The 26,927-nt window shown below is 40.8% G+C and overlaps 1 long non-coding RNA gene across 1 annotated transcript; it reads right to left on the minus strand.

Annotated features, from left to right (window-relative positions):
* Positions 1-5,870: 5,870 nt before the first annotated feature.
* LOC122642980 lies at positions 5,871-25,838 on the minus strand. Its single transcript, XR_006330137.1, has 3 exons — positions 25,827-25,838; positions 19,701-19,704; positions 5,871-6,227 (listed from the first exon to the last, which is right to left on the minus strand). It is a non-coding gene; the product is annotated as an uncharacterized LOC122642980 (long non-coding RNA).
* Positions 25,839-26,927: the final 1,089 nt, after the last annotated feature.

A 26,927-nucleotide genomic window follows, 5' to 3' on the forward strand; every position in this document is an offset into this window, starting at 1 on the left:
ATGCATAAATAAAACAGAAGGATCAGCATTCAGTACGAAGTCAACCTTGGACATCAGCATGTGCAAGGAGGACCAAAATGCATGGAAACTGTCATCAGTTTGTAAAGAATTGTTACAGTGACAGGGTGACCAAGTCCTAGAGTCACTTAGAAGATTTATTTGAATACATGGAGCTGAATATTCCTGTGCAGTCACACCAATAAACATAAATGAGACACCAGTTACGGTTTTTCTAAAGTGGATATATATTTTGTCCTTACCCAAAAAAATGATACATTTATAGTGTCATTAGAAATATTAAAATAATAATACCATTAAAATGTGGGAAAAGGCTTCACCTCACAACCTCTAATCACTTATTTTCTATCATTTGATGCAGTTCCGAGGAAATTTCTTTCCTATTTTTGTGATAGAATTTGGAAACATTGTTACTTCCAAGCTGTGTGCTAATTTGCAGGAAAGATTGCTTATGCCTTAAAGTTGTTGTCAAGATCATGATGTTCTAAAGTGCTCCTGACTGTTCTCTCTATGGCTCAAGATGATTTTCAAAATAGAATTTCGCTAGCAACCTGGGAAAACAGAAATCATGCATATTCTTTTAGTAAACTCTCAAGTGGTACTCTGTTATATCCTTAAGACCATGAAATATCTTTTTTGTATATGCTGAGAATGTGCATGTGGATGCTACCCATCATTCCAGGCCAATAAAATTTGATACTCTAACCATGCGACACATCACATTACTTTGGATGCTCAAAAAGGTGTTGAATCTCTATTTGGTTGGTGTCATCACCCCTATAGAACCATCTCATGTCTGAATCTGATTTAAACATGAATGCTCAAAATTTTTTGTTCCAAGCTTTTGCCACATATTTGGAAAATGTGGCCTTGGTAATGGGGTATTCTAAGTCACCTAAAGATTAGGGTTTAGGAAACCTTAAGTAAGCCAGAATCGCAAGAAGGGAACCAGATTCAGAATTGAAGAGTTTTACAATAGCTCAATGAAAACAAGCCTAGTTGACAGATAATTCTGGTCTAGTTGTCCATGTCACAAAGAGAATATCTCAACAAAGTTTGAATGCAATCCAAGGTCAGATTCAGAAATATGTAAGTTTCCTACTGGAAAAAGGAAAATTGGAAACCCAGAATAATTAGTAAAATTGATGGATGGTACTTTGAGGTTTTGGAATAGAATTAAACAAAGACCTGATTTAGTGATTAAACAACAATGAGGACTCAACTACAGCCAGAAATTTAGAAAGTTGAACAGCAGTAGATTCTAGAAATTGATGGAGAAAGCTGTCTATAAAGCAGAATCTGAACCATAGTTGTCACGGTGACTAGGCGATCAAAGGCATTGGGGGGTGCCTAGGTGACAAGGTACCGGCCTAGGCACCCTAGGTGTGCAGTTTATGAGTGTATAATATAACAAATGATAATTTTATATAATTAGGGTTATATGCAACATAGAAGTCATCTCAATGCAATATGATATAATTATGCTAGTAATGACCCAATATTAGAAAACCAACATATAATAAACAAAGCATAGGATATAATATAAGCATATTCACTAAAAAACAAAACAATAAAAATAAATCGACGTAAACTCGTGAAGTGTCAACAAGGCGTGTTGTCGCCTTGGACCCAATAAAGAGCCTGGATGCCGAGGCGACGCCCAGCCAACTATGATCTGAACTACTAACTTATTAAGCAATTCGATGGCATGGAAGCACAGGGACTGATCCATGATTAACTCACTAACAGGAACTAGAACTAACAGAAAAAAACAACACTGAGAAATTTCACATATTTAGAAATCACAGGTAAAGTAAGTTGGAATAACTGATTGATTTGTGCTGTGAAGTATACAGAGAAGATAAAATAAAGAGAGTTTTCATCCAGGAATCCCAGATGAATTGTAGCTATTGAATTCTCAACAGCCCACTTCTGAATCCACCAAGTAAAACACCTTTGAATCCTACAAGAGCTGGTCTGTAATCCTCAGAACTAATTGGCAGTAAAGAGCTTCTTCATTAAATAAATAGTTGGGTAGGGATGTTCCCTTACATGCTTATTCATAATATTAGAAACTGACTAGAAAAAGTCGACAAACTAAAATTAGAATTGGACTCTAAAACCCCAGCTGACAGCTGCTTTGGAGGTTTCTTAATGCAAAAAAAGCAAAAGGAAACTGACCTAAACAAGACTGGATTTACAGTAACCTAATCCAGCTCAACTACAACAATATAGTAATAAGAAACATAAGGAAATAGGACTCTCAAAACAGACCCCACGGTTCTGATTCCTAGGTGAACCATATCTGGAACCGCAGGGTTAATTTTGAACCAGAAAACTGGTTCAAATCTTGAACCGCAGAACCAAGAAAGGCCCTGGTCTTCATGCAGCTGCAGGTTATTCTTCTCTTGTACCCTGGATACTGCATTACCTAGATAGAGCAGAAAGGTGGAAGAAGATCCATGTAGTGGAACCCAAGCAGTTGGGAAAAGGCTAAGATGAGTTTTCTTCAGGGATTCATTGATGGTCGATCCGACTGTGTTCTCATGGCATGCACAATATGAGGATGCTCACCCACTCATAATGCATTTGTGGAGTTATTAGATGCAGCCTTCTGCTTTCCATTACCATGATTTACTTGCACTACTCTTGTTTTAAAGAGGGGGAAAAAAAAGATGGAGAACAGAGGTTTTTGTTTTCGAAGTTTTCTTCTTTCCTGAAAATTTGGGAGGAAGAACTAACTGATTAGGTAGCCGTGGATCATAGGTCTGAGAAAATCATGTAGTCATAGATCTCTGATGAAAATGACAGATGAAACAAAATATTCAACGTCCTCAGATCTGTTTGCGTCTAATTGATTGAATATTTGATAGTGATTCTGATCATTCTTATGCAAGAAAACAATGAAAAATGTAGTTAAGACTAAAGGATCCAAAAATTTGTTTGTTTTGAAATTCGTTGATCAATAAATCTGTCAAAGAAGTCTTTGGTAATTTGTGATACATCAAGTATGCTGAGGAAATTTATACTATGTAAAGCAACCTTAATTTTCCTTTTCTTTTTTATTTCTAAACTATAATCCTCTAGATACTGTTGGTACAGAGTTGCTGGTTAAAAACTCCTCAAGCTTCCCAGCATTTTATTGAGTTCAAAAAAAGGACCACATTGCAATGCTTTGGAAGACTAAAACCGAATGATTGCACATAATTTGCAGGACATTAGGGCTTCTGTGATGGGGTTTGTCGAGTTTCTTTCTATTTTTTGTTTGGAGGGACAGGAACTTGTATGTCCATAAGTTTGAACTGATTTAGGTCTTTTTGTGGTTGAGGATTATTCTTCGAGGACCTTCTTTTCCAAGCTGGCTCAGATTTTTGTTAGGTTTATTATGAGTTTTGTTTTGGAGTGAATGAAGATCCTTTTGCCCAGGTGAAAGAAAATTGTAGTCAAAAGAACTTCCATGATTTCATTAAGGAATCCAATATGTGCTGGGGTTGGGGACATGGCCTGCACTCTTGGTGGATGTGAGAATGAGCCTCATATGCTTTGTATGTCGGCCAATGAGTAGTAATGGTGGTTGATTGCTTCAGGAGATGCCCACCCCTCTTTTTTTTGGAGGGGTTTGGGGTGGGAAATGTATTGTGGGCTCTTGATCCCGGATGTGTTGACAACACATCTGGGTAGGTGATTCCATTGTTGTTTTTCACCTTACCTCTCAAGAACTAATATCAGTTGATTACTCATGGAAGTATATCACCCAAATGCTCTCAAAGTCATTTCTGCAACCTTTCTTGTCACCCTCTTATTTTGTGGCTGGGGCCAGTTCACACTTCACAGCTCTAAAGCTGTCTATTTCTTTCCTTCTTTTGATAAGGTTTCTTCTTTGGTACAGAAAGGATATATTATATTTAACTCCCCCCCCCCCCTCCCCCCACCCCTCTCCCTAGCCCTTCCCAAGTGAAGCAGGAGAGTCTATTCCATGATCACCAACTGTGCTAACAGTTGTCTTCTTCGTTGGATCAATTCATGTTGACTAGAACTAGACCCAACATTTCACTCACAAACAGAGCTATGTTGCTTTTACTAAGGTTTGCAGGAAAGAGAAAAAAAAAGGGGGGGGGGGGGGGGTTGGAAGGATTAAAGAACCGCTGGTCTACAATTAATGTCAATGCTACAATATTTTGCATGTAATATCTAGTTGCCATTTCTTGTTCAAAATGTTTTGCAGGAGTATATTAAATCTAAGAACTCGGACAGTTCCTGCATTTCGCTCTTAAGGTGTTGAGATGTTGGGGGGTTATAGAGTTATATTCCCATGTCAGTTTGTTCAGGTCCTTGGTTCTTTCATATAGCTCTCTCCACCTAATGCTTTAAGGTTTTGAGTTAGATCTTCTGGTGGTATTTTGTGGATTATTCCACTTTATGTAATATGGTGTTAAAGCCTAAGTCCCTTTGTTATCTCCCTTAGTTATTTGTCCATGTGTAGAGCTAGGTATGCCAAAACCACACGTGGGGATTATTAAGATGTTGAGAGTTATATAGTCTCACATTGGTTTACTCAGCTCATTAGTGCTTTCATATACTTGAAGAGTTCTCTCCACTTAATGATTTAAAGGTTTGCAATAAGGACAAATGGGGAGGAATTTAATTGCTATAGGTCTGACATGGTTATACCTGGAAGAAAGCCACCCTGTTACTTGAGTTTTAAGTAGAACAGTAAAGGGCATTAGAATACACGAAGAGCTTTAGTGGGAACGAACCACTTACCAGGGAAACAGGGACCACCATTAGCATTTAGCAGGAATGAATCCAAAAGGTCACTAAAATAACATCAATTCACACTTTGGCAGGTAATGCTTTTTTCTTGCTTTGGTGCGTCAACTCAACTGATTTGGGATTCCTGATGCTGTCCTGCTTCTTGAAATCTTGCTTCACTATCTTAGCTGCAAGTAGTTAGTAATGCCATATCAAGAACCAAAGCAACATCCACACAATGTGTGTGTGTGTGTGCTGTGTCTCATCCTCCACCCTCAACTATATAACCATAAAATGATGAAAATTAAGTACAGGTGACCAGCATAACATGCATTCATTGATTCATGGTGGTTGTGATAATTTCTTGCTATCATATTAATGTGACGAGGATAGATGCACAAGGCCATGTTTGGCAAGAAGCAAATAGAAGAAAAACAAATCTAGTTGTTTGTTAGGAGGGGATTTATATGCTGCCAGTGTGTAATGGGATCAACATACCCTGCCAATTGGAGCATGGGAGGGGACATCACACAATTTTTATATATATATATATAAAGCCCGTAACCCGTTGGCAAAGACCAACACCTCTCAAAGAAGAGGTCATGAGTTCAACTCTCCTTGGGACCCAACTATCAAAAAAAAAAAAAAAAAAAAAAGCCCGTATGTCAGGGAAAAGAGAGAATGTGTATTCTTTTAAGGACAAGATAATGTTGACCGGTCATGTAGGCTCTATATGATAACGTTCTTTTTTAGTGTTTTTTCGTTTTTTTGGAACAGAAACATGCTAAAATCTGAATGGTATGTTCGGTTCATTTTTTTGTTTTTTTGAAATGAACCGGGCACTTGGCACATTTTTAGCACACATTTGCAAAACACTAAATTGGTGTTTCTCACCTAAGAGAAACACTTTTACAAATTTTCGAAGAAACATGAGCTTCACTTAAATTAACGAGGGTAAAAATGTAAAATGTCATCTAAACATAACAAATAGGTGGTTTTCGCCCTCAAACCTTAAAACCTCTCTTCATTGTTCTCGCTCGACCTCTGCAACCCTCTGTTGATTTCTACTGCTCTCTTTGCGTGCTCCCTCTGCAAATTAAGGCATCGATCTGGCCAAAGGCATCCAAGCAATCTGCACAGACGCGTCGATCACAGGCCCTGCAGCGGTCACGTTGAGTTATAGCCCAATAGATCTGATCTCTGTAGATGGATTTGAGGCTGAAGCGTTTGAAGAGTTTTTTTGTTTCTTCATTTGATTGATTTCGTTACAGAGAGACTTCAATTGATCTCTCCGACGAGCAGCGACGACAATGTTGCAGCCTGCCATGGTGAGATTCAAGCAGAACTCTCGCCCTAGCCCCGAAGAAGCTTCTGTCACCATCACTACCCTTCCATCCAATCGATTCCATGGTTCCTGATTTCTCTCCACTTCGTTGTCTCCCAGTCCTTCTTCGATCCTCAACTTAATTTCTTCTTCGATTCATATTCCATCGACTTATGAGAGAGAGAGAAGCGATGGCGCCAAGCCAAGTAGCCAATGAGCTCGTCTCAGTCTCTTAATAATTACACCAAGACCCTCTCTTTTCATTATCTAGTTTCAGTTTTCGTGAGAAGTGACATTGGAGATTGAAAAAACCCTCTCTTTTCTCCCTACTAGCTCATGAATGGATTTTGCAATAGCTTTCCGTATTTACATCTAAATTTCCCACTCAAAAATGGAAGCTTTGAGAGTTTGGTCCTTAAAAGGGGACTTGTGGGTATCTCCTCTTTTGGAATTTAATGTGGGTTATTCCTGTATTTCAAGAACAAAGAGAAAATGGGGGTTGTTGGTCATGCTGTACATCAGAGCAGAAGTTGCCATCACCTAATAGTTTCAAGCACTGCAGGAGATTTTTGGACCCGATCTCATCGTCGTTGGCATCCAAAATTCGATGCTTCATATGGGATTTTTTGTGACCTTCGTGTGATTGTTCCACCTTCTTCTTCACTTGACAATTTGAATGGTTGCATAAATCTTATGCAGGGAGGTTCAGATATGGAACCACCAACAACCACTGAATTTGCTTGCTTAGTTTGTCTTAGTTGAAATCTAGAATTGCCTTATATTCTTGTGGCTCTTATCATAATGAATTTCTAATGAATTGCCTTAAATTCTTGTGGCTCCATCATTGTTTGGGTTTGGAGAGTTTGATCTCATTAGTTACTTGACATAGCTGAGCTATTTGAGTAAATGGATTGGAAAGATTTAGAATAACCTAACATGTGTAATGATCTAATCTCATTCTAAATCGAATTCACTTAAAAATCATAGGTTTTTAATTTTGATGTACTATCTAAACAATTAAGTAGTTTTGAATTGTGATGTTTGTTTCTTTTTTTTTTGGCTTAAAAAATCATAAGTATAAAAGCCATGGTATAGATGGCAATTACGTAATTTTTGGTAAACAAAAGAAACGATTTTGTTAGTGCGACCCATACAAATTTCTGTTTCTTCTAAACTTCGTAAACGTTTTTTTTTTTCAGGATTACCATACAGCATTTTAGGACCCAGAAATGCTCAAAAAACACAAAAACACAAAAGTGTGCCGGACCCAAAAACACGAAAAAAAAAAAAAAAAAAAACAGAAGCATTACCATACAGAGCCGTAGTCCCTGTACAACGTGGTAGCCAATGAAAGTGTGCACAGAGGCATTGGTTTGGATGTGATTTTCGATTTCATTGGGGCTCAATAGTTTTTTTGCACAAGGAGACATTGGTTTGTGTCTAGGCGTAGGAACCATATTAACCATGCGACTCATTAACATTCTTTTCCCCTTCTTTTAAATTTAAAATCACCAAAGGAATGATGAAATTTATTTTCTTTTCTCTCACAAAGTTTCTTTACATAATTGGAAGATTTTGAAAGTTTTTTTTGTTTTTTTTCTTGATATTTTCTTTTTTCTTTTCTTCTCTTTTTATTTCTCGACAAACGAAGAAGACAGTCTAAAAGAGGGATCATTAAGTCAATAAATATAAAGATACCTCGAAATGTTGCATTAAATGATATTCATCTTTTCAAAAATCCTTGGTTACCGCGTGCATTAAGTACCACATCAAAGAGATTTAATTTCATGCATACTATATTGTAACTATTGAATAAAATCATTTTCCTATTAGTTTAGGTCATTCTTGGTTACCTTCATTAATGATCAGTGAACAATGGAGCATTGTTCACACATATCTTCAAGTTTGGTTGAATAGTACTCAACTCCTGATCTCAAAGATTAAGACGAACATGTCTCCTAAATATGCCCTAAATTTTGGTTTAACAAAGCAATTTTAGATGAAAGTAATTAATTGTTAAGATTGATTGCTAATGCAAAAAAATTTCAAAATCGCTTCTACGCATGTGCTTAAATCGAAATCACTAAAACAATCCAAAGTAATCAAAGCACAAAATATATGTTAAGAAAAAGACTGAATCAACAAGACATTTTATTTTTGTCCATCGAAATGAACTGAAAATTTTACAACTAAGGTACGAATGTTTTACATCTTATCCTATAGATAAATCGAAGTTTTAGAAATGTTAGGCTGTGTTTGGTATGTATTCTTGGAATAGATTATGTGTCTAGAACATACTTTGAAGTAATAAAATAGAGAAGAACCGAGATTTAGAATGCATTATAGGCTCGGAATCTATTCTGAGAATGCATAACAAACACAACCTAGGAATCCAAGCTCCTAATAGCAATGCATTCTAGAGAATCCATACTTGTTGCATTTTGTGGTGTGACTAATTACACATCTACTACTACAACAACACTTGCGGACTCTTCTCAAAACAACAAGGGACAATCAACTCTACATAAAGAAGGAAAAGTGCTCATTTGCACGAGAGGAGGTGATGTTCCTTGACCACAAGGTTTGGAACAGAATGACAAGGGTGGATGAGAGTAAGGTGTGGAATGTGTAGATAAAATTAACAAGCTAAAATAATAAAGGGCGTACACAGTGAACGAGGCTCCCACCACTGCAGAGTCTAAGGAGAGTCATAATGTACACAACCTTGCCTCAACTTCATGGAGAGGCTGCTTCCCGATTCGAACCTGCAATAGAGTAATCTTACCGTTGTGCCAAGGTCCGCCTCTTAACAAGCTAAAATAATATTAAGGATAATTTGGCTTTAAATCAAGTGGTCCAAACTAAAGTAAGTTTCTCAACAAGTGGTGGTATTCAGTCCACACACAAATTTTCTTATAACACGCACACTTTCTCAACAAATGGTGGTATTCAGTCCAGACACAGATTTCTTATAACTCTCTCTCTGAGGAATTTTTATCCTCTCAATTTCCCTGCTCGCACTTGACGTCAAATACATCTAATAGAGGGACGTGGACCCACCTCGGGCAGTGTGTTTGGGCAGGGGGTAGGATAGTCAGTTCCACACTTCCGGCCCCTCTGTTAGATGTACTTGACGTCAAGTACGGGCAGGCAAATTGAGAGGATAAAGATCCCAGGCTGAGTAGGATCTTACATGTACAGTAGACCCCACATTCATATGGGGAATGGTAGACAACAGAAGAACTTGGTAGTTTTGGAGTCTGAGCAATGGAATCCAAATTTGGAAGTAGAAACAGGTCTTGTAGATGAGGAAATGATTCTGAGACCACATGGGCTGTGGATTCACAAAACCATTTTATTAGAAAGATCTTCTATGATTTCACCAAAGAATCCAGTATATATGTAGGGAGTTGGGGACAAGGCCTGCACTGTTGGTGTATGTTTGAACTGAAGAAATATTAAAGAAGAACAAAGAAAGAAGGAAGGAGACAGAAACGTTTTTAATGTGGTTCGGTTTCACTGGAAACCTACGTCCACAGCTCTTGTTATTTTTCCACACTCCTAGCCTTCATCTATCCTCTCTTTATATAGAGGCTTAGAGATAGATATGATTAGTTTACAAGGATAAACACTGTGATAAGGATGGGTACAGTGAGTATTACAGTTTGAGTGCACTTGGTCACGATCCTTGAGTTTGAAGGAGTTGGGTTGTAACTCTACCACTTGGTCACGATCCTTGAGGTTGGAGGAGTTGGATTGCAACTCAACAACTACAGCAGCCTTGTGCGTTGGTTTAGGGATAATCACTGAGGTGCTCTTATCATCTGATCCATTGATCTCTTCAAGAGTGGTTGTTACGGATAAACCATTATCCTTATCGCTAACACGCCCCCGCAAGTTCAAGGGTGGCTGAACCTTGAGCTTGGTACTGAGATGACTGAACCGCTGTCGTGATAGAGCTTTGGTTAAGATATCTGCGATTTGATCCTTGGTGGAGATGAAGCGAACATCAAGATCACCTTTAGCAACTTTATCCCGGACAAAGTGGAAATCAATTTCCACATGTTTGGTGCGAGCATGGAACACCGGGTTCATTGTTAAGTAGGTTGCCCCTACATTATCGCACCATAGAACTGGTGCAGTAGACATGTAAATCCCTAGTTCATACAATAGAGATTGTAGCCAGGTAAGCTCTGCTGCTGCGTTTGCCACAGCCCTGTATTCGGATTCGGTGCTGGAGCGTGCAATCGTGTTCTGTTTGCGTGAGCTCCAGGAGATTAGGTTCGTGCCATGGTAGATTGCATAACCACCAGTTGACTTTCTGTCATCAGGGCAGCCGGCCCAGTCAGCATCAGAGAAGGCATAGAGTTGTAGAGTCTGCTGAGGCTGAAAGTATAACCCATGATTTATGGTAGATTTTAGGTAGCGTAAGATCCGTTTAACGGCGGACCAATGATCAGTAGTGGGTTTGTGCATAAACTGGCACACCTTATTGACGGCAAAGGCTATGTCTGGCCGAGTCAGTGTTGCATATTGTAGACCCCCTACAACACTGCGATAAAGAGTTGGATCATCCATGGGTGTTCCTGCTGCCTTCGATAGAGAATGAGTGGTGGCTATTGGTGTAGCAATCGGTTTACACCCAGTCATGTTAGTTCGATCAAGAAGATCAAGAATGTACCATTTTTTAGAGAGGTACAGCCCATTAGCTTGTCTAGCTACACTGAGGCCCAAGAAGTAGTGAAGTTGGCGTAGGTCCTTGATGGCAAAGGTGTCGGCAAGCTTATCAAGAAAGCGTGCAATAAATCTGTTATTGTTACCTGTGAGGACAATATCATCAACATAGACCAATAAGAACAATGTGATGCCAGTAGAGCTGTATATGAACAATGACGTATCAGTTTTGGAACCCCGGAAGCCAAAATCCTGTAGAAACGAACTGAGCCGTTCAAACCAGGCCTGTGGGGCCTGCTTAAGACCATAGATGGATTTGTGGAGTCGACAGACATGATTAGGGTGTTGTAAATCTGTAAAGCCTGGTGGTTGGGCCATGTACACCTCCTCTTGTAATACACCATGTAAAAAGGCGTTCTGAACATCAAGTTGCCGGATTGCCCATGTCACACCCCCATCCCTGAACCACGGGGAATGCAACCAGAGCATACCAATACGCTCTCTAATCACCAGAATCACTAATGCAGTACCCAAGACTAACTCATTCACAACGACAAATAATAGGTAAAAGGAAAGGATTAATATTAATAACATCAGAGTTAGCAGAAACTAGGTGATAGCATATAAAATATTGTATATTCAAATTTACCCCTTCATATCAATGGATTCTAATCAGGATCTATGTATTATCACTGTTTAATAAATAAACTTATCAAGAAAGGAATAAAAGAATACACCTTTGAATCAGAAAATAGTTTATCAAAGTGTAACAAAAGATCGCCACCAGCCAAGAATCACTGTTCCCTCGTGGAACACATCTCACAGTAGCACTCCGGTCCATGATCCTCATACTCCGAAGTCCACCACTCTTCATGACCTTCTTCAGGAGTCTTGAACTCCATACCGTCCTGCTCGAATGTACCTGCATCAACTAAAAAAAATATGTTTCCTCGAGGAGTGAGCTCCAACTGAGCCCAATGAGTGGCTAAGCCACACAAGCATACACAATAATAATAATGAATGGGGTTGACTGCAAACCATACATGATGGACGGATACCAAGGTGTTCCATACCACCAAGGTAGACCGTACATCACATACAATTTACAATCATGCTACATGAATGAATGATGATGTATAGTTTTATTGTTATCCACCTAACACACGACTAAGTCAGGTATAGTACTATAGCAACACCTTAGGTAGTATCCCCGACATCGGTACCATAAACGGATGGTATACCTGCGATGACAAACCCGAGTCGCGCTGGAAGCCTGTCGTACCGGTCTCCACCAAGAAATATACATAAACCCCCAAGTCAAATCCCGTCCTGGCGTTCGGCCCAAAATACGGTTGGCGCCCGAACTTCCCGGATGGGTATACCCGAATAACGGTCGGAACCCATAGATTTGACCAACACCTAACCCCCTGTCGGTAAGGGTTATAGTACTGGGTAAACATTTTTCCTAGCCAATCCACCTAACACACAACTAAGTCAGGTATAGTACTATAGCAACACCTTAGGTAGCATCCCCGACATCGGTACCATAAACGGATGGTATACCGACGATGACAAACCCGAGTCGCACTGGGAGCCTGCCGTACCGGTCTCCACCAAGAGATATACTCAAACCCCTAAGTCAAATCCCGTCCTGGCGTTCGGCCCAAAATACGGTTGGTGCCCGAACTTCCAGAGTGGGTATACCCGAATAACGGTCGGAACCCACAGATTTGATCGACACTTAACCCCCTGTCGGTAAGGGTCATAGTACTGGGTAAACATTTATCCTAGCTAGCATTCACCTATTGTATAAGTGAGGTACGCATGTGCATAGGCCAGAGGCCGAGTCCATAGATACCGAAATACGGTCGGCCGGCTATCCTCTCGCTTCTCTAGCCCATACGTACGTATACAAGTACGAGATGTGAATACCGAAGGTAGTCGGTCGGTCACCATCCCGTTTCCACCTAATGCAATTTACAACTCTAATGCAATTTCAAGTACGGCAATCTCAAGCCCAGCACCCACCGGCACTTGGATCCCGCTTCCGAAAGCCCTAGATCTACATGCCATGAGTAAGTCCATATTATGGAATCCCCAGGTCCAGCACCAACCGACACCCGAGTCCCATAACTAAATCCAATACCATTCGCACCATAGTGCAATAAAATAAATAATATCGCAAGACAAGAATGTAAAGTCCTATCAACATCTAAACATTTATATCGTCCTATATCTTACCAATAATTATATATTATAGCACACATGCATGAATGGCATTCGCAAGACACGACACACAAACATTCCATAAATTAAGACGTTTGCTTAACTCACTCACCTTGATTCTCAGTCAATCGTCAGTACGGAGCTCTTCGAATCGGCGTTCGATGCCAAGTACACTGTCCCACGTACTAATACGCCCCCAAGCTGGGTCAGTCAACCTAAAGAGAGTGTACAACGTGGGGAGAGATTAGTGCCTTAGGGCTAGAAGAGTTGGGCCCCATAAGTTATCAAACAAGGCTAAAATAGGGGACCAGCACATACAAGAAGGCTATATCATGTGCCTGTCCATGTGCCTGTCCCCTCTCGGACTTTCCCACCGCAGATCTAGGTTCTCGGGACTGGCACTTGCATGTGTTTGTCCATGTGCCTGTCCCTCTCGGACCTCGCACCGGCAGATCTTTCTCAGGGACTGGCACTTGCATGTGCCTGTCCATGTGTCTGTCCCTCTCGGACTTCTCACCGGCAGATCTAGTTTCTCAGGGACTGACACTTGCATGTGCCTGTCCACGTGCCAGTCTTGCTGTTCATGCCATTCCGAGAATGGTTTTGCAGCCCAAAGTCTGGGGCTAAAATGGGGTATTCTTAGGGGTTTTTAGGGGTCTCTTTGGCCATGAGAACAACCCCAACCAAGGTGCCATAGCACACACCCAACATGGGTTTGTAAACCCCATGATTGATTAGGTTTTCCTCCATTAAAATACATATGGAAAGGAAACTCATGGGTTTGGGTATTGGGGTTTTGAAAGGGCCGTTAATCAATGTTATTTAACAACCCACAAACCACACATCTATGGTCTTCCATGAGGGTTGGTGAAACCCATAAATGGAGGTGAATCCCCAACTTAGGGTTCATAAATGGAGAAAGGGTGAAAGGGGGTTCAAGGTAGGATTAGGTGTCTTTATAACTAAGCTTCAAAGATTAGTCATTAATAGCCTTTCCATTAGGGTAGATGAAGCATTCATGACTCATAATTCCAAACCCTAGGTCTATAAATTAGGAAGTGAGAGAGAGAGAGAGAGAGAGAGAGAATGCTCACCAATGTAGGAGAGCAAGCTTGGGTTCCACCTCTCTTCCTTCTTCTTCTTCTTCCTTCTTCCTTCTTCTTCTTCTTCTTTTTCTTCTTCTTTTTCTTCTTCTTCTTTCTTTCCTTCTCTCCTTTCCTCTCCACGATTTAGGTCTTCTATTGTGAGGTGAATAGTAGACTGACCCCTATTTACCTCACTTTAGTCTTAAGTCATGTTTGGTTGTCTTAGGTCCTTAGGTCCATTTGCTTAGGAGCTTGTTTGGTTAGATATAAGCCCAAGGTCTAGTTTAAGTCATTGGGCCATTGGATCCACTTGGGCCCATGTCCTAAGTTCTAGTTACAAATAGAAAGAGGCTAAGCTCCTAAGCCCAAGCCTATTCTAGTTCTTATGCTTATTAATGGTCATGCATAGGCATGAATTAGTCGGATAGTAACTTACTCCCAGTCATCGCTAAGTGGATAAGGGCGATTCAGGTGCGGGCCCCACGGATCCCCATCATAAGGGAATTCCAAGAATATGTTTTCGTGGACGATTTTCCCCCTGTCTCTGACGATGGATCTTTCCTCGAGGACTTCCCCTGTTTCGCGGTCGACAATCTTGTGTGATGGCTTGAGTATTATGACCCACAGTTCGCGAGTGTACTCCACTCCCGGTTCTACACAAAAGGTTCAAACCAGACCGGTGGTCAGATCGGGTTTCAAATCGGGTTTTGGGCACGGATTTAACAGCCCACCCCTTTGAAATAGCCAAAGATAAAATAAGCCGAATTGTAGTTGGTTTGACAACAGGACTGAAGGTCTCTGCGTAATCCGACCCTCTTGTTGATGGAATCCTTTTGCCACTAAGCGAGTTTTAAAGCGCTCGATAGTCCCATCACCGATCTTTTACCTCAGACACCCATTTGCACCCTACTACATTCATCTTAGGGTGGTGGGGAACTAGAGTCCAGGTTCCATTACGGATGAGGGCATTAAATTCGGTGTCCATTGCATGACGCCAATTAGGGTCCTTAGAGGCATGTGTATAACACGTTGGTTCCATAGAATGTGCCACGGATTCGGTTAGGAGAGATATTGGTATGGGATGCTTGGTGGTGAGAAGTATCTTTGGTCGTCTGGTGCCATCCAGGGTTCGAGTTACCATAGGATGGCTTTGAACCTCCAGAGGTGGCTGAGCCGAAGATGAAGATGGTGGTGGAGATTGGGTAGCCAAGGGTGAGTAGTCCATGGAAGTGTTGTTTGTAGGAAGAGTAAGGGCAGTATTGGTGTGTGTTGGCTCTATGGTTGCATTAGATGGAGTTGGGTGAATTAATGGAGCAGCATTAGATGTATCTTTGTGGTGATATAGGAATTGTTGTACCGGCTCGGAGTGGAGCCTTGAGATGTCACGGAAAATAGAGGAAGTAGTGGTGGAGGGCCAAGTATGGATGAGGGAGGAGTGGGTGGTTCAACCTTATCCGCAGCCTCTTTAAATGGAAACCAATCCTCATCAAAAACAACATGCCGAGATATGATAATTGCCCTTGTGCGCATATTTAAGCAAGTGTACCCCCTGTGTCTGGAGTTGTATCCAAGAAAGACATGAAGCTCAGAGCGGTAATCAAGCTTATGCTTGTTGAATGGCCTAAGTAGTGGGTATCAGGCAGCCCCAAAGACCCTCAAGGTCAGGTAGTCCGGTTGGGTCCCAAATAACTTGAATAAAGGACAAGTATTCCCAAGCACAACAGTAGGTAATCTGTTAATTAGAAACACAGCAGTAGTAAACCCATTTAGCTCTTTAATTTATTGGTTGTCTTTGTTCCCTAACCGCATATCACATGGGATTTTAGCTTGGTATATATTGTATGATATCTACATATATATCTGCCCTTTCCGAAATCTCGACCGGGTGAGCTCTGCATTGAGAACTCTCCTTTTGTTTTTCCGTATCATATGATATGTGAAAGGGGACAAAATATTTAAGGAAAAAGGCTGGGTATGCTAGCGGTATATCATAAACTAGCACCCTATGTGTGTATCGCTCTCTTTATCATTAGAACAGTCAACAAGAACCTATGCGGATTTGATCATCTCCTTGCCATAACTCATATATGGATCTACATTTTACTGGTTTAAATTTGAAGAAAACAATCTTTTTCTTTAGGTGTCAATAATCAGCCCAAACTGATTGGACCGATCGAAACCGGAATTGAACTCCTTGTCAGTTCGGTTTCAATCCAATTCAACTGAAGTAAGATAAGAGATTGAACCAAATTGAACTGATAGCTATCGGCTTCGGTTTGGGTTATACAAACTGACCAGTTTATTGATCCTATTTTAATCTGAAGTAATATATGCAAAAATTTTGAAAAAATTGATGGAAAACCGAACCAGATACCTATACCTTTTTTCCATGAGTTTAAGTTAACACTCAACAGTGATAGTGGCATTAATTAGAATACCCACTGGAATGGTTTAGTGAGAAGTGATCATCAAGTTGGGGGTACGATGTTTTGTATTCCGTCACGGCGTCACATGGGTTTGTGGGCTGATTCCAAAAGGACGTTAAAAGGCCATAGGGCCCGAGGTCCGAAGGAATCGGCCCACTCTATGTTTTATCTTTGCTATTGAGGGCTCAACGAACTAGAGGTGCATGGTGGGGGTTAGGGGGGGCGCTGGGCGGCAATACTGAGATTATTTTTGGGGGGCTATATGGGTATTTCGATAATGTGTCTATGTGGGTTTTACTAAATTTTATATTGAAGGTTCATTCTCTGTAATGTGAGAGAAGCATGAGGACGAGTACCTTTAACCCTATTCTCCATTGATGGTGAAATGGATGTCATTTTTTTTTTTTTATAATAATAAAAAATAAATATATTAACACATAAAATTTACATTGCCCATTTACAACAAAATGTTTTGGAGGACGATTTTCCCCCTGTCTCTGACGATGGATCTTTCCTCGATGACTTCCCCTGTTTCGCGGTCGACAATCTTGTGTGATGGCTTGAGTATTATGACCCACAGTTCGTGAGTGTACTCCACTCCCGGTTCTACACAAAAGGTTCAAACCAGACCGGTGGTCAGATCGGGTTTCAAATCGGGTTTTGGGCACGGATTTAACAGCCCACCCCTTTGAAATAGCCAAAGATAAAATAAGCCGAATTGTAGTTGGTTTGACAACAGGACTGAAGGTCTCTGCGTAATCCAGACCCTCTTGTTGATGGAATCCTTTTGCCACTAAGCGAGCTTTAAAGCGCTCGATAGTCCCATCAGCCAGTCTTTTTACCCTGTACACCCATTTGCACCCTACTACATTCATCTTAGGGTGGTGGGGAACTAGAGTCCAGGTTCCATTACGGATGAGGGCATTAAATTCGGTGTCCATTGCATGACGCCAATTAGGGTCCTTAGAGGCATGTGTATAACACGTTGGTTCCATAGAATGTGCCACGGATTCGGTTAGGAGAGATATTGGTATGGGATGCTTGGTGGTGAGAAGTATCTTTGGTCGTCTGGTGCCATCCAGGGTTCGAGTTACCATAGGATGGCTTTGAACCTCCAGAGGTGGCTGAGCCGAAGATGAAGATGGTGGTGGAGATTGGGTAGCCAAGGGTTGTCACGCCCCTATTCCAGACAAGGAATATAATATCATATAAAGGGTGACTAGGACGACGCGTGTCATCCTACTAAACCGCCCGGATCACTGACACAGTGTCCCAACGCACAGTCATATCCAATATTAACACAATGTAACATTAGAATGCAGAAAAGAGGAATATTACATTCCAAGGATCAGTAGTATTGCGGAAGCGTATAAATCGAATAGTTACAAGACGTTCAAAGCTAGATGATAAATACAGTAATTAGTTACATTTCCAATGATCATCTAATAACTATCAAAAATGGTATTACAGTAAGTATTTCACCATAGGCCTTAGCCTCAAAAGTAATCAAAAAGGGATCGAGTCCCGAATATCCTCACGGCCCGTAGGCACAATCATCGCAAGGACACCCGTCGCCATGTTCCTCAAACACGGCCTCCGGTTCCTCCTCACCGATCTCATCGTATCCCGAGGGCTGAACTCCAAGTCCCGCGAGATATCCGTCACCTGCACCATAATCTAAAAAAATGTGCGCACGAGGGGGTTAGCTCCACTGAGCCAGTGAGGGGATGGGAATGCACAAACACGCAATTCACATAGTCCAATGATGCATGCACATGTTAAGTCCATTTTTCCACCTAACAAACAACTAAGTCAATGGCATATGCTCATCGTGACAACTCGGGAGACACTCGTGGGTCACTTAACTTATCGCCACAATGAAACCTCAATTGTCACGTGGGACCCACGCCGATCGAAGCCTCCAAGACCACTCGGTGGCGGCACTGATAACCAATACTACCATGATGGCCTCTCCCACCTCCACGTAATCCGGTGTATCGATTACCCAACACCTAAACCCCTGTTGGTAAGGGTCGTAGCATAAGGGTGTGAAATCCTAGCCACAAATATACTACATGCAAGTCCTATCGTCCCGAGAGGTAATCCGGGCGCATCAACTTTTCATCTGGTTTAGTGCCCGGTTACCAGCACGGCACGGCGCATACAGTTCAACATGACATTCAACATAATTTCTTCATAAATGTTTATAAAGTTCGAGGAGTCTCGCAGACCCACTCCACCGGCACCGAGACCCATCAAGATACAACATTATCAATCAACATTATAACAAATAGATATAAAATTATGCAATATGCGCACACATGCTTATTAATTATAATGAGTACATAATATATAGTGCAATAGTAATAACAAGCCCAAACAACCAAACCCACTCACAACGTATACGCCAAGCACCCAGTTTATCAGTTGTCGCCTCGATCAAGCAATAAGCCACAAAAGTGAATATTTTAACCTATACAAAGAGTGGAATAAGGTTAAACGAGCGAAAGGAACGGATCCCCAAAAGATCTCCCATAAACACTTAAGTATAAGGTTTCAGAGACGAAGTGGTTGCAGGAGTGGTTTCATGCCCAAATTCTGCAACCACATGTAAATCCTAGGAAACCGGGACAGTTTTAGTCAAGGTCGGATGCAGATGTGGTTTCAGAAAAACTGAATCCAAGTGTAAATCCGAGCTTCACAGGGGCTCAGGACAATTTTTGCCAAGGTCGGATGCGGATGTGGTTTTGAAAAATCAACGAAGTGTAAATCCGACCTTCACTGAATCCTTCTCGGGAAGGTAGTTTCAGGGGTTTCTTGCAGGTCTGAAATCACATGTAACCCTCACACCTTCAGGTCCAAAATCCGAAGGATTCCCCTCCAAGGACCCCATTTCAAGTGGTTTTTAAGGCACAAGGACTTCTAGAAAACTCTATCCTAAGCTCCTTAGGGTCCAACCTTAAATCCCCCCAAATGGCAATGAGAACCCTCACATTAGAGCTCATAATGGAGTGAACTAACTCCACCATAGCTTGGCTTTAAAGCTCCATCTACTCCCTAGGTTCCAAGAGAGATCTAGGTCAATCTCTCCCATTACCCAACCCCTTTTTGAAACCCAAAATAGAAGAAGGAAGAAGCTTACCTACCCCCAAGATGAGAGCTCCACGATTTCTGCCCAAGAGATGGGGTCTCCACCTTCCTCCAAGCCTCTCTCTCCTTCCTCTTTCTCTTTCTCTCCTCTTTCTCTCCTCTTTCTCTCCTCCACGATTTAGGGTAGAAGAGGATGTTGAAGAAGAAGTAATGTTCTCTCCCCCTCCTCCTCTCTTTTATAATAAATGGGTATTTGGGGTACCTCAAGTCAAATGGGTCATGAGGCCTAATGGGTCAACCCATTAGTCCTATGTGGGTAAGTGGATGGAATAACCCACCATTGGGCCAATAGGTTAATTGGGCCTGCCCACAACCTTAATTAGGGAAAAGCCCATTCTTAGATGGGTTCATATGAGATGGGTTTAAGTCCCCAATGTACTTCCTAAAGGTACGCGGGACCCGAACTTAAATTATTCCCTTCTCTCATGAAATAGCTCGAGCGGTTCCAGCCCGGACCCGCACTTCGAGGTTACCAAAGGAAAAATAATTAGTAAGACTTGAGGCTAGAACTTACCTTTTCCCCTGTCATGGTTTATTACCCATGACCCCGAACAGCTTCGCCACGGCAATGCTAAGCTCATCACCGAACGAAATATCCAGCTGAGGTGACGGTCCAGGATGCTCTCTCCTGAACTCCTCGCTTCCCGGGCTGGTACTTGGAGGGTAGTCGACGAAGTCGCCGTCAACGAACTTTCCCCACTGGCGGTTGAGGAATCTTTCCTCCACAGGCAATCCCGTGTTGTGGTCAACGATTTTGTAGCTAGGTTTGACCATCATGGAGAACAGGTCACCAGCATACATGGCAGCGGTATCTACACGTCACGAGAAGAAATGATATTTAATTATATCCCGGGGTACGGGTATAACAAGGGTGAGTAGTCCATGGAAGTGTTGTTTGTAGGAAGAGTAAGGGCAGTATTGGTGTGTGTTGGCTCTATGGTTGCATTAGATGGAGTTGGGTGAATTAATGGAGCAGCATTAGATGTATGCTGTGGTGATATAGGAATTGTTGTACCAGGCGTCGGAGTGGAGCCTTGAGATGTCACGGAAAATAGAGGAAGTAGTGGTGGAGGGCCAAGTATGGATGAGGGAGGAGTGGGTGGTTCAACCTTATCCGCAGCCTCTTTAAATGGAAACCAATCCTCATCAAAAACAACATGCCGAGATATGATAATTGCCCTTGTGCGCATATTTAAGCAAGTGTACCCCCTGTGTCTGGAGTTGTATCCAAGAAAGACATGAAGCTCAGAGCGGTAATCAAGCTTATGCTTGTTGAATGGCCTAAGTAGTGGGTATCAGGCAGCCCCAAAGACCCTCAAGGTCAGGTAGTCCGGTTGGGTCCCAAATAACTTGAATAAAGGACAAGTATTCCCAAGCACAACAGTAGGTAATCTGTTAATTAGAAACACAGCAGTAGTAAACCCATTTAGCTCTTTAATTTATTGGTTGTCTTTGTTCCCTAACTGCATATCACATGGGATTTTAGCTTGGTATATATTGTATGATATCTACATATATATCTGCCCTTTCCGAAATCTCGCACTGGCAGGAGCTCTGTGCATTGAGAACTCTCCTTTTTGTTTTTCCGTATCATATGATATGTGAAAGGGGACAAAATATTTAAGGAAAAAGGCTGGGTATGCTAGCGGTATATCATAAACTAGCACCCTATGTGTGTATCGCTCTCTTTATCATTAGAACAGTCAACAAGAACCTATGCGGATTTGATCATCTCCTTGCCATAACTCATATATGGATCTACATTTTACTGGTTTAAATTTGAAGAAAACAATCTTTTTCTTTAGGTGTCAATAATCAGCCCAAACTGATTGGACCGATCGAAACCGGAATTGAACTCCTTGTCAGTTCGGTTTCAATCCAATTCAACTGAAGTAAGATAAGAGATTGAACCAAATTGAACTGATAGCTATCGGCTTCGGTTTGGGTTATACAAACTGACCAGTTTATTGATCCTATTTTAATCTGAAGTAATATATGCAAAAATTTTGAAAAAATTGATGGAAAACCGAACCAGATACCTATACCTTTTTTCCATTAGTTTAAGTTAACACTCAACAGTGATAGTGGCATTAATTAGAATACCCACTGGAATGGCTTAGTGAGAAGTGATCATCAAGTTGGGGGTACGATGTTTTGTATTCCGTCACAGCGTCACATGGGTTTGTGGGCTGATTCCAAAAGGACGTTAAAAGGCCATAGGGCCCGAGGTCCGAAGGAATCGGCCCACTCTATGTTTTATCTTTGCTATTGAGGGCTCAACGAACTAGAGGTGCATGGTGGGGGTTAGGGGGGGCGCTGGGCGGCAATACTGAGATTATTTTTGGGGGGCTATATGGGTATTTCGATAATGTGTCTATGTGGGTTTTACTAAATTTTATATTGAAGGTTCATTCTCTGTAATGTGAGAGAAGCATGAGGACGAGTACCTTTAACCCTATTCTCCATTGATGGTGAAATGGATGTCATTTTTTTTTTTTATAATAATAAAAAATAAATATATTAACACATAAAATTTACATTGCCCATTTACAACAAAATGTTGTCTATGCAATAAGGCAAAATAAATCAAAAAGTTAGTAAAAATCAGCTAGGGAGGGTCTGATGATAAGAGAGCGGAATTCCTATGATAACATCCAAAATCTTCAAAAGGAGAGGAACCAAGTGCCAAGGCCAAGAGATTTTTGGAACAGATGTCATTTCGTGGACGTAGAAAATCATGTCGAGCCACATTAATCCTTTCGTTTATGTGATTGTTTGTTTGTAATTTTCATTTGTTTTACATATCGTCATAGGTTTTTTATTTCTACACACCATTGATGAGGGATCCTTATCATGTACGAATTCTAACATAGTCAGAATATATAACATCATATCAGAAGGGTTATTATCGGATCCAGATACTCTACTATCGAGCTGCCCGGAAGGACCGTGCTGCCTACACATGGTGCTGCGCCCAATGACCGCCTTACCCCCACTCGGGCAAGGCATTTGGGCAGGGGTAAGGCGGACATTGCGCACAGCACCGTGTCTGGGCAGCACGATCCTGCCGGGCAGCTCGGCAGTAGAAGATCCAAATTGGTTATTATCCTCTCCAATTCTTAAAGCTTGACAGTGCGGTAGTGTTAGGTGGAGATGCCGACACGTGACAGCTCGGACATCCAACGATCCCAACTCAACATAACCAATTCCTAAACCATATTTTTTCTTTTTTTATATATATATAATCATTTGAATTGGAATTAGCTTTATACTTTCCCTCTTTAAGTAAAGTAAATGGTAGAAACAAAGCAAAGCAAGGTTTACACAATGTGTGTGTATATGTTTCATCACTCTTACACCACTTACTATATAATCATGGATGTTATGTAAACACATGCTCTTATTATATCTTCTTAATGTTTAATGTGAAGGCAACTAATGCATAAACTTAAGAGGGTTCATACCATTTTTTATTAATTTAGATTTTTTTCCAAAATTTTCCAATTTGGGACAATAGTGGGTTAGAAATATTTGGAAATGTATGGTTTGTCCTTTCTTCATGAATGGTTTGTCTTATCCTCAGTATAATATACCATTTAAAATAAACCAAAATATGAGGTGGGCTTGGAGTTTTGTAGATTAAAATTAGATTCTGTTTAATCAACCTTAATTTAATAATAGTGATATATATACACCTTCAAATCTTTGTATGGTTGCAAAGATTGTTTAAGCAATCCCCAAAATATATAAAGAGAATCCATATTTGTTGCATGTATAATATACCATTTAAAATAAACCAAAATATGAGGTGGGCTTGGAGTTTTGTAGATTAAAATTAGATTCTGTTTAATCAACCTTAATTTAATAATAGTGATATATATACACCTTCAAATCTTTGTATGGTTGCAAAGATTGTTTAAGCAATCCCCAAAATATATAAAGAGAATCCATATTTGTTGCATCAGGTGGTGATTGGTGGTATTGGTTTCATGTATAAATAGGCAATTCATACGGGACAAGAGGAAAATCCATTAAAGGGTACCCTCTACATTAAATTGTTTATGAATGATAATTGGTAGTTGAATACCAAATGACAAACCCCACCCTAAAATAAATTAAAATAAAAATAAAAAAGCAACCAACTTTAAAGGAGAACTTATCATGCAAGAGATCTCACTGTAGACACTGATTTTTTGTCACCCCCTAATTGGCGATGATGACAACGGGACATGGACGATGGACGATGTACTCTCCCTCTTTTTAGACCCAAGATACCTGACACATAAGACCAAGAACCATACTGAGCACAAAATGACCCATTTTAGGCCCAAAAACAAGAAAAAATGGCACTGCGTTCCCACGGTACCGTGGACTCTTCCCACGGCACCGTGGGGATGTGTACCGGATTTTCACGGCGCCATGAGGGGGTGTGACATCAGTCTGCTGACGTCACCCACAGTGCCGTGGAGGACTTATCCGGCCAGGAGAGAGAAGGGGTCCCTCCCTATAAATTGGAGGGTCCCCTCCCACATTTCCCAAGGAATTTTGGGTGGAGAGACCCTCCCCAAATGATTCCTAGCCTCTTTTCCTCTCTTTTCACCCTCATTTCTCCTCCTTCTCTCATGAGAGTGTGAGTGCTTGAAGTTTTCTTGTGACGGACAGATCCTTCGATTGTCCCTCTGAGTATAGAGCGCTTTTGCTCCTTGGCGTTGTTATCCCGTCTGTGCACGGATAACCATCAAAACTCCTTTATTACAGACGTTATTCTGTCTGTTTACCCCTCTCCAAATCATTTGAAAGAGCCGTTACTCTGCCGAGAAAGAATCGGCGTCAGTCCATTCGTCTATCTCCCCTGAGCCAGGGAAATACAACCATACAGGTATAATTACTGTGTTTTTGTTGATTCAATGTAGTCCTTTCATATTTCATCGTTTTAGTCCGCATTTATCATATATGTAATGTAGTTTATTATGCTTTAGTTCAATTCATAGCATCTGAATGTAGTTCATAATATCCTCCATCCCCGAAATAAAAGAGAGAGAACATTCGTCCTTATGTAGCATCTAACACAGAGAGACCGGCTTCGGCAGGGCGAGGTGGGTGCCTAACACCTTCCCACACTCGTAACCTGACCCCTTACCCGAACCTTTAGCCGGACCATATGGAGTCACGTAGCCCGATTCCGCTTACAACGGATAGGGCTACACTTAATGGGTCCTAGGCCCTAACCCTAAGTAGCGACTTCACATTACATTAACATATTTTAATGCATGATCCCAATCCCCTATTTATCAATATTATACATTGATAATATTATCCATATCCATGTACACACACACCATACATCTCCCAAAACCCTTTGTCGCCATATACCATAAGGGCTGAGGAAACCCTCGTCCCGAGGGACCACGGTACTTACACTCACCATTTCAATTTTTCTTACATTTCTGTGGTTGTGGTGGTGGTGGTTATTGTTTCATGCAAGAACTTATCAACCAAGTTTTCGCTTTCTGTTTTTTGTTTTGTTGGTATAATTTTTTTATGTTTTTTAAATTTGGGTCAAAATTGGTTTTTTTTTTTTTTTTTTTTTTTTTTTTTTTTTTTTTTTTGTTTACCAGTCCAATCTAAAAATTAAAAACAAAAAAAAAAAAAAAAATTCGACTATCACATACAATTTTTTTAAACATTACCTCGCAGAGCCTTAGTGTTATTGGTGAAGCCAGATTTTGATTCAAATTGTGCGGTTGAGATCTTCAGAGGGTCATTTCAGCCTCGAAACGATCTTGAATTGCCAAAAAAATGCGTACTTTATTGCCAAAGGCTGGGAGTTGTGTTAGGCTCGTCAAGATCTACGAAACGGTATATTTTGTGATATACGTTATGTTTTGGTCCGATCCCATCCGGTTTGGCAATTTCTAGGTCATGGGGTTTTCTTGTATTTCCTCATGTTAGGGCTTCTCTATATAATGTTCATATCTCTGAGAGAGCTGTAAGAGTGGTTTTGTAACATTTTCAAAGAATAGTGAAATTCGTTCTATTGCTCGACCGTGGATGTAGCTTTCCATCTTGGGGGTAAACCAAGTAAATTTCTGATGGTGTGTGTTGCTTGTTCTTCTCTGTTTTTTGTTTTTCTTCTGTAAATCGCCATTTTAGGCGTTGTTTTCTTAACACTTAGCGATTCTAGGGTTTCTTGAAATGAATTGATCATGTCAGATTGGCTAGAATCTATCAACCAATTCACCGATTTGATACTCAATTTTTGAAACTTATATATATAGTTGGCTTATATATATATTTAGACACAAGATTAATGACCATAAGATCAAGCAAAGAAAAGAGTTGTACTTTTAGGCTATTATTATACAGGTGACAGTGGGGCATCATCATTAAAACGTGATAAATGTGATTAGCTTTTTCTTACTTTAAAGAAATTTAAAACTCATTTAAGCCTCCCATTATATAAGGATTTGGTTTCTGGATCAAAGCCTAACCTTTATGGTCCTCCTCAGGCTTTGTGTGGGGTCTAATGAAACTGGACAAAAAACGCAAAAGAAAAGATGGGACTCGACAGTCATGACTCATGAGTGAGAGACAAGGGGAATCGAACCAATCCATCCCACACAAAGCCCAATATTGGGGTCAGAGGATTGGATTGGCCGCCCAAAGGGTAGGGGTATCAATCGATTGGTTCAGATCGGCTTCGATTTGATTTTATTGGTTTCAGTGTGAGAATGAGTGAGTTCAAAACATGATCCAATAAAGATGCATCAGATTTAGTTTGGTTTCGATTTCTAATTGGTTTACTATTGGGTTGGTTTCGTTCTTCTATATTTTATACACAGAAGTATGAAAAAAAAACATTTTTTTTTTTTGGGAAGCAATTTTCTGTACGGGAGTGTGGTCTACGTCAGCACTCCCATGTGTCTATTTCTCTCCTCCTTAAAATAAGGGGGTAAAAGTGTCTTTTCACATAGGGAGGAGAGAGATAGACTCATGGCAGTGTTGGCGTAGGCCACATTCCTAGACAGATATCTTTTCCCCATATTTTTTTTTTATGAATTTTGGATTGGTATTGGTTTCGACGTCACAAAACCCTAGTCCGAAACATGATTCAATAAGTTCATATCGGTTTCGATTTGATTCAATTTCGGTCGATTCAAGCTAGGTTTTGACACCCCTACCAATGGTGCCACCCTTAGGGGATGGGAGGCGGTGCAGGTTACGAGTGCGTAACTTTGTGAGGATTTGATCCACTAACCAAACCTAAGGTAT

Source organism: Telopea speciosissima, chromosome 10 (assembly GCF_018873765.1).
Source record: "Telopea speciosissima isolate NSW1024214 ecotype Mountain lineage chromosome 10, Tspe_v1, whole genome shotgun sequence".
In the NCBI taxonomy this organism is placed as follows: domain Eukaryota; kingdom Viridiplantae; phylum Streptophyta; class Magnoliopsida; order Proteales; family Proteaceae; genus Telopea; species Telopea speciosissima.